The sequence below is a fragment of the Lucilia cuprina genome, chromosome 4 (genome assembly GCF_022045245.1).
Source record: "Lucilia cuprina isolate Lc7/37 chromosome 4, ASM2204524v1, whole genome shotgun sequence".
NCBI lineage: Eukaryota > Metazoa > Arthropoda > Insecta > Diptera > Calliphoridae > Lucilia > Lucilia cuprina.
The window spans coordinates 91,026,170-91,035,490 of record NC_060952.1 but is presented as its reverse complement, the minus strand read 5'-3'; positions in this window follow the sequence as shown (position 1 = coordinate 91,035,490).

The following is a 9,321-nucleotide window of genomic DNA, read 5'->3' as shown; positions in this document are numbered from 1 at the left end:
AAAAGTCTATTTATCTTGGAAACTAGAAGAGATAGAGCCAAAATAAGGATAATCTGTGATCACTTCTATTTCCTAATGAAAATCGATTGTTTGAGTAAAAACATAAAAGTCCATTTATTTTGGAAACTGGAAGAGATAGAGCCAAAATAAGGATAATCTGTGATCACTTCTTTTCCTAATAAAAATCGATTTCTTGAGTAAAAACATAAAAGTCCATTTATCTTGGAAACTAGAAGAGATAGAGCCAAAATAAGGATAATCTGTGATCACTTCTATTTCCTAATGAAAATCGATTTTTTGAGTGAAAACACAAAAGTCCATTTATCTTGGAAACTAGGAGAGATAGAGCCAAAATAAAGGTAATCTGTGATTGCTTCTATTTCCTAATGAAAATCGATTTTTTGAGTGAAAATATAAATGTTTATTTATCTTGAAAACTAGAAGAGATAGAGCCAAAATAATGATAATCTGTGATCACTTCTACTTCCTAATGAAAATCGATTTTTCGAGTGAAAACACAAAAGTCCATTTATCTTGGAAACTAGAAGAGATAGAGCCAAAATAAATATAATCTGTGATCACTTCTATTTCCCATCAAAAATCGATTTTTTGAGTAAAAACATAAATGTTTATTTATCTTGGAAACTAGAAGAGATAGAGCCAAAATAATGATATTCTGTGATCACTTCTACTTCCTTATGAAAATCGATTTTTTGAGTGAAAACATAAAAGTCCATTTATCTTGGAAAGTAGAAGAGATAGAGCCAAAATAATGATAATCTGTGATCACTTCTGTTTCCTAATAGAAATCGATTTATTGAGTGAAAACATAAAAGTCCATTTATCTTGGAAACTAGAAGAGATAGAGCCAAAATAAAGGTAATCTGTGATTGTTTCTATTTCCTAATGAAAATCGATTTTTTGAGTGAAAATATAAAAGTCCATTTATCTTGGAAACTAGAAGAGATAGGGCCAAAACAATGATAATCTGTGATCACTTTGATTTCTCACCAAAAAACGATTATTTGAGTGAAAACATAAACATACATTTATCTTGAAAACTAGAACAGATAGAACCAAAACAATGATAATCTGTGATCACTTTGATTTCTCACCAAAAATCGATTTTTGAGTGAAAACATAAAAGTCCATTTATCTTGGAATCTAGAAGAGATAGGGCCAAAACAATGATAATCTGTGATCACTTTGATTTCTCACCAAAAATCGATTTTTTGAGTGAATGCATAAAAGTCCATTTATCTTGGAAACTAGAAGAGATAGGGCCAAAACAATGATAATCTGTGATCACTTTGATTTCTCACCAAAAAACGATTATTTGAGTGAAAACATAAAAGTCCATTTATCTTGAAAACTAGAACAGATAGGAACAAAACAATGATAATCTGTGATCACTTTGATTTCTCACCAAAAAACGAAGAGATAGGGCCAAAACAATGATAATCTGTGATCACTTTGATTTCTCACCAAAAATCAATTTTTTTAATGAAAACATAAAAGTCCATTTATCTTGGAAACTAGAAGAGATAGAGCCAAAGCAATGATAATCTGTGATCACTTTGATTTCTCACCAAAAATCGAATTTTTGAGTGAAAACATCACTTTGATTTCTCACCAAAAAACGACTATTTGAGTGAAAACATAAAAGTCCATTTATCTTGGAAACTAGAAGAGATAGAGCCAAAACAATGATAATCTGTGATCACTTTGATTTCTCACCAAAAATCGACTATTTGAGTGAAAACATAAAAGTCCAATTATCTTGGAAACTAGAAGAGATAGGGCGAAAACAATGATAATCTGTGATTTCTTGGTGATTTCTCACCAAAAATCGACTATTTGAGTGAAAACATAAAAGTCCCTTTATCTTGGAAACTAGAATAGATAGAGCCAAAACAATGATAATCTGTGATCACTTTGATTTCTCACCAAAAATCGATTTTTTGAGTGAAAACATAAAAGTCCATTTATCTTGAAAACTAGAAGAGATAGGGCCAAAACAATGATAATCTGTGATCACTTTGATTTCTCAACAAAAATCGATTCTTAAGGTGAAAACATAAAAGTCCATTTATCTTGGAAACTAGAAGAGATAGGGCCAAAACAATGATAATCTGTGATCACTTTGATTTCTCAACAAAAATCGATTTTTTGAGTGAAAACATAAAAGTCCATTTATCTTGGAAACTAGAAGAGATAGGGCGAAAACAATGATAATCTGTGATCATTTTGATTTCTCACCAAAAATCGATTTTTTGAGTGAAAACATAAAAGTCCATTTATCTTGGAAACTAGAAGAGATAGGACCAAAACAAAGATAATCTGTGATTACTTAATTTCTCACCAAAAATCGACTCTTAGAGTTAAAACATAAAAGTCCATTTATCTTGGAAACTAGAAGAGATAGGGCCAAAACAATGATAATCTGTGATCACTTTGATTTCCCACCAAAAACGATTATTTGAGTGAAAACATAAAAGTCCATTTATCTTGGAAACTAGAAGAGATAGGGCCAAAACAATGATAATCTGTGATTACTTTGATTTCTCACCAAAAATCTAATTTTTGAGTGAAAACAAGTGCAGGGCCAAAACAATGATAATCTGTGATCACTTTGATTTCTCACCAAAAAACAATTATTTGAGTGAAAACATAAAAGTCCATTTATCTTGAAAACTAGAACAGATAGGACCAAAACAATGATAATCTGTGATCACTTTGATTTCTCACCAAAAAACGATTATTTGAGTGAAAACATAAAAGTCCATTTATCTTGGAAACTAGAAGAGATAGGGCCAAAACAATGATAATCTGTGATCACTTTGATTTCTCACCAAAAATCGATTTTTTGAGTTAAAACATAAAAGTCCAATTATCTTGGAAAATAGAAGAGATAGGGCCAAAACAATGATAATCTGTGATCACTTTGATTTCCATTAATTTCCATAAAAGTCCATTTATCTTGGAAGCTAGAAGAAATAGGACCAAAACAAAGATAATCTGTGATCACTTTGATTTCTCACCAAAAATCGATTTTTTGAGCGAAAACATAAAAGTCCATTTATCTTGGAAACAAGAAGAGATAGGGCCAAAACAATGATAATCTGTGATCACTTTGATTTCTCACCAAAAATCGATTTTTTGAGTGAAAACATAAAAGTCCATTTATCTTGGAAACTAGAAGAGATAGGACCAAAACAATGATAATCTGTGATCACTTTGATTTCTCACTAAAAATAGATTTTTTGAGTGAAAACATAAAAGTCCATTTATCTTGAAAACTAGAAGAGATAGGGCCAAAACAATGATAATCTGTGATCACTTTGATTTCTCACCAAAAATCGATTTTTTGAGTGAAAACATAAAAGTCCATTTATCTTGGAAACTAGAAGAGATAGGGCCAAAACAATGATAATCTGTGATCACTTTGATTTCTCACCAAAAATCGAATTTTTGAGTTAAAACATAAAAGTCCAATTATCTTGGAAAATAGAAGAGATAGGGCCAAAACAATGATAATCTGTGATCACTTTGATTTCCATTAATTTCCATAAAAGTCCATTTATCTTGGAAACTAGAAGAGATAGGGCCAAAACAATGATAATCTGTGATCACTTTGATTTCTCACCAAAAAACGACTATTTGAGTGAATGCATAAAAGTCCATTTATCTTGGAAACTTTGATTTCTCACCAAAAATCGAATTTTTGAGTGAAAACATAAAAGTCCATTTATGATAATCTGTGAACACTTTGATTTCTCACCAAAAATCGAATTTTTGAGTGAAAACATAAAAGTCCATTTATCTTGGAAACTAGAAGAGATAGAGCCAAAACAATGATAATCTGTGATCACTTTGCACTTTTATGTTTTCACTCAAAAATTCGATTTTTGGTGAGAAATCAAAGTGATCACAGATTATCATTGTTTTGGCCCTATCTCTTCTAGTTTCCAAGATAAATGGACTTTTATGTTTTCACTCAAACAATAGATCTTTTATGTTTTCACTCAAAAAATCGATTTTCATTAGTAAATCGAAGTGATCTCTTCTAGTTTCCAAGATAAATGGACTTTTATGTTTTCACTCAAACAATCGATCTTTATTAGGAAATAGAATTGATCACAGATTATCTTTATTTTGGCTCTATCTCTTCTAGTTTCCAAGATAAATGGACTTTTATGTTTTCACTCAAACAATAGATATTTTATGTTTTCACTCAAAAAATCGATTTTCATTACGAAATAGAAGTGATTATAGATTATCTTTATTTTGGCTATCTCTTCTAGTTTCCAAGATAAATGGACTTTTATGTTTTCACTCAAACAATCGATCTTTATTAGGAAATAGAAGTGATCACAGATTATCTTTATTTTGGCTCTATCTCTTCTAGTTTCCAAGATAAATGGACTTTAATTTTTTCACTCAAACAATCGATCTTTATTAGGAAATAGAAGTGATCACAGATTATCTTTATTTTGGCTCTATCTCTTCTAGTTTCCAAGATAAATGGACTTTTATGTTTTCACTCAAAAAATCGATTTTCATTAAGAAATAGAAGTGATCACAGATTATCTTTATTTTGGCTCTATCTCTTCTAGTTTGTTTTCACTCAAAAGATCGATTTTTGATGGGAAATAGAAGTGAGCACAGATTATCTTTATTATGGCTCTATCTCTTCTAGTTTCCAAGATAAATGGACTTTTATGTTTTCACTCAAAAAATCGATTTTCATTAGGAAATAGAAGTGATCACAGATTATCTTTATTTTGGCTCTATCTCTTCTAGTTTCCAAGAAAAATGGACTTTTATGTTTTCACTCAAAAAATCGATTTTCATTAAGAAATAGAAGTGATCACAGATTATCTTTATTTTGGCTCTATCTCTTCTAGTTTCCAAGATAAATGGACTTTTATGTTTCACTCAAACAATCGATCTTTATTAGGAAATAGAAGTGATCACAGATTATCTTTATTTTGGCTCTATCTCTTCTAGTTTCCAAGATAAATGGACTTTTATTTTTTCACTCGAAAAATCGATTTTTGAGTGAAAATTTTGGCTCTATCTCTTCTAGTTTCCAAGATAAATGGACTTTTATGTTTTCACTTAAAAATTCGATTTTCGTTACAAAATAGAAGTGATTATAGATTATTTATTTTGGCTCTATCTCTTCTAGTTTCCAAGATAGATGGACTTTTATGTTTTCACTCAAAAAATCGATCTTTATTAGGAAATAGAAGTGATCACAGATTATCTTTATTCTGGCTCTATCTCTTCTAGTTTCCAAGATAAATGGACTTTTATGTTTCACTCAACAATCGATCTTTATTAGGAAATAGAAGTGATCACAGATTATCTTTATTTTGGCTCTATCTCTTCTAGTTTCCAAGATAAATGGACTTTTATGTTTTCACTCAAAAAATCGATTTTCATTAGGAAATAGAAATGATCACATATTATCTTTATTTTGGCTCTATCGATTATTTGAGTGAAAACAAAAATGTATATTTATCTTGGAAACTAGAAGAGATAGAGCCAAAATAAAGATAGTCTGTGATCACTTCTATATCCTAATGAAAATCGATTTTTTAAGTAAAAACATAAAAGTCCATTTATCTTGGAAACTAGAAGAGATAGAGCCATAATAAAGATAATCTGTGATCACTTCTATTTTCCATCAAAAATCGATTTTTTGAGTGAAAAAATAAAAGTCCATTTATCTTGGAAACTAGAAGAGATAGAGCCAAAATAAAGATAATCTGTGATAACTTCTATTTCCTAATTAAGATCGATTGTTTGAGTGAAAACATAAAAGTCCATTTATCTTGGAAACTAGAAGAGATAGAGCCATAATAAAGATAATCTGTGATCACTTCTATCTCCCAATGAAAAACGATTTTTTGAGTGAAAACATAAAAGTCTATTTATTTTGGAAACTAGAAGATATAGAGCCAAGATAAATACAATCTGTGATCACTTCTCTTTCCTACAAAAACTCGATTGTTTGAGTGAAAACATAAAAGTCTATTTATCTTGGAAACTAGAAGAGATAGAGCCAAAATAAGGATAATCTGTGATCACTTCTATTTCCTAATGAAAATCGATTGTTTGAGTAAAAACATAAAAGTCCATTTATTTTGGAAACTGGAAGAGATAGAGCCAAAATAAGGATAATCTGTGATCACTTCTTTTCCTAATAAAAATCGATTTCTTGAGTAAAAACATAAAAGTCCATTTATCTTGGAAACTAGAAGAGATAGAGCCAAAATAAGGATAATCTGTGATCACTTCTATTTCCTAATGAAAATCGATTTTTTGAGTGAAAACACAAAAGTCCATTTATCTTGGAAACTAGGAGAGATAGAGCCAAAATAAAGGTAATCTGTGATTGCTTCTATTTCCTAATGAAAATCGATTTTTTGAGTGAAAATATAAATGTTTATTTATCTTGAAAACTAGAAGAGATAGAGCCAAAATAATGATAATCTGTGATCACTTCTACTTCCTAATGAAAATCGATTTTTCGAGTGAAAACACAAAAGTCCATTTATCTTGGAAACTAGAAGAGATAGAGCCAAAATAAATATAATCTGTGATCACTTCTATTTCCCATCAAAAATCGATTTTTTGAGTAAAAACATAAATGTTTATTTATCTTGGAAACTAGAAGAGATAGAGCCAAAATAATGATATTCTGTGATCACTTCTACTTCCTTATGAAAATCGATTTTTTGAGTGAAAACATAAAAGTCCATTTATCTTGGAAAGTAGAAGAGATAGAGCCAAAATAATGATAATCTGTGATCACTTCTGTTTCCTAATAGAAATCGATTTATTGAGTGAAAACATAAAAGTCCATTTATCTTGGAAACTAGAAGAGATAGAGCCAAAATAAAGGTAATCTGTGATTGTTTCTATTTCCTAATGAAAATCGATTTTTTGAGTGAAAATATAAATGTTTATTTATCTTGGAAACTAGAAGAGATAGAGCCAAAATAATGACAATCTCTGATCACTTCTACTTCCTAATGAAAATCGAATTTTGAGTGAAAACATAAAAGTCCATTTATCTTGGAAATTAGAAGAGATATGGCCAAAATAAAGATAATCTGTGATCACTTCTATTTCCCACCAAAAATCGATTTTTTGAGTGAAAACATAAAAGTCCATTTATCTTGAAAACTAGAAGAGATAGGGCCAAAACAATGATAATCTGTGATCACTTTGATTTTTCACCAAAAATCGATTTTTTGAGTGAAAACATAAAAGTCCATTTATCTTGGAAACTAAAAATCGAATTTTTGAGTGAAAACATAAAAGACCATTTATCTTGGAAACTAGAAGAGATAGAGCCAAAACAATGATAATCTGTGATCACTTTAATTTCTCACCAAAAATCGACTATTTGAGTGAAAACATAAAAGTCCATTTATCTTGGAAACTAGAAGAGATAGGGCCAAAACAATGATAATCTGTGATCACTTTGATTTCTCACCAAAAATCGATTTTTTGAGTGAAAACATTAAAGTCACTTTGATTTCTCACCAAAAATCGATTTTTGAGTGAAAACATAAAAGTGCATTTATCTTGGAAACTAGAAGAGATAGGGCCAAAACAATGATAATCTGTGATCACTTTGATTTCTCACCAAAAATCGATTTTTTGAGTGAAAACATAAAAGTCCATTTATCTTGGAAACTAGAAGAGATAGGGCTAAAACAATGATAATCTGTGATCACTTTGATTTCTCACCAAAAATCGATTTTTTGAGTGAAAACATAAAAGTCCATTTATCTTGGAAACTAAAAATCGAATTGTTGAGTGAAAACATAAAAGTCCATTTATCTTGGAAACTAGAAGAGATAGAGCCAAAACAATGATAATCTGTGATCACTTTGATTTCTCACCAAAAAAACGATTATTTGAGTGCAAACATAAAAGTCCATTTATCTTGGAAACTAGAAGAGATAGGGCCAAAACAATGATAATCTGTGATCACTTTGATTTCTCACCAAAAAACGATTATTTGAGTGAAAACATAAAAGTCCATTTATCTTGGAAACTAGAAGAGATAGAGCCAAAACAATGATAATCTGTGATCACTTTGATTTCTCACCAAAAAACGATTATTTGAGTGAAAACATAAAAGTCCATTTATCTTGGAAACTAGAAGAGATAGGGCCAAAACAATGATAATCTGTGATCACTTTGATTTCTCACCTAAAATCGATTTTTTGAGTGAAAACATAAAAGTCACTTTGATTTCTCACCAAAAATCGATTTTTGAGTGAAAACATAAAAGTGCATTTATCTTGGAAACTAGAAGAGATAGGGCCAAAACAATGATAATCTGTGACCACTTTGATTTCTCACCAAAAATCAAATTTTTGAGTGAAAACATAAAAGTCCATTTATCTTGGAAACTAGAAGAGATAGGACCAAAACAAAGATAATCTGTGATCACTTCGATTTCTCACCAAAAAAAAAAAACGATTATTTGAGTGCAAACATAAAAGTCCATTTATCTTGAAAACTAGAAGAGATAGGGCCAAAACAATAATAATCTGTGATCACTTTGATTTCTCACCAAAAATCGATTTTTTGAGTGAAACATAAAACTCCATTTATCTTGGAAACTAGAAGAGATAGGGCCAAAACAATAATAATCTGTGATCACTTTGATTTCTCACCAAAAATCGACTATTTGAGTGAAAACATAAAAGTCCATTTATCTTGGAAATTAGAAGAGATAGGACCAAAACAAAGATAATCTGTGATCACTTTGATTTCTCACCAAAAAAACGATTATTTGAGTGTAAGCATAAAAGTCCATTTATCTTGAAAACTAGAAGAGATAGGGCCAAAACAATGATAATCTGTGATCACTTTGATTTCTCACCAAAAATCGAATTTTTGAGTGAAAACATAAAAGTCCATTTATCTTGGAATCTAGAAGAGATAGGGCCAAAACAATGATAATCTGTGATCACTTTGATTTGTCACCAAAAATCGATTTTTTGAGTGAAAACATAAAAGTCCCTTTATCTTGGAAACTAGAAGAGATAGGGCCAAAACAATGATAATCTGTGATCACTTTGATTTCTCACCAAAAAACGACTATTTGAGTGAAAACATAAAAGTCCATTTATCTGTGATCACTTTGATTTCTCACCAAAAATCGACTATTTGAGTGCAAAGATAAAAGTCCATTTATCTTGGAAACTAGAAGAGATAGGGCCAAAACAATGATAATCTGTGATCACTTTGATTTCTCACCAAAAATCGATTTTTTGAGTGAAAACATAA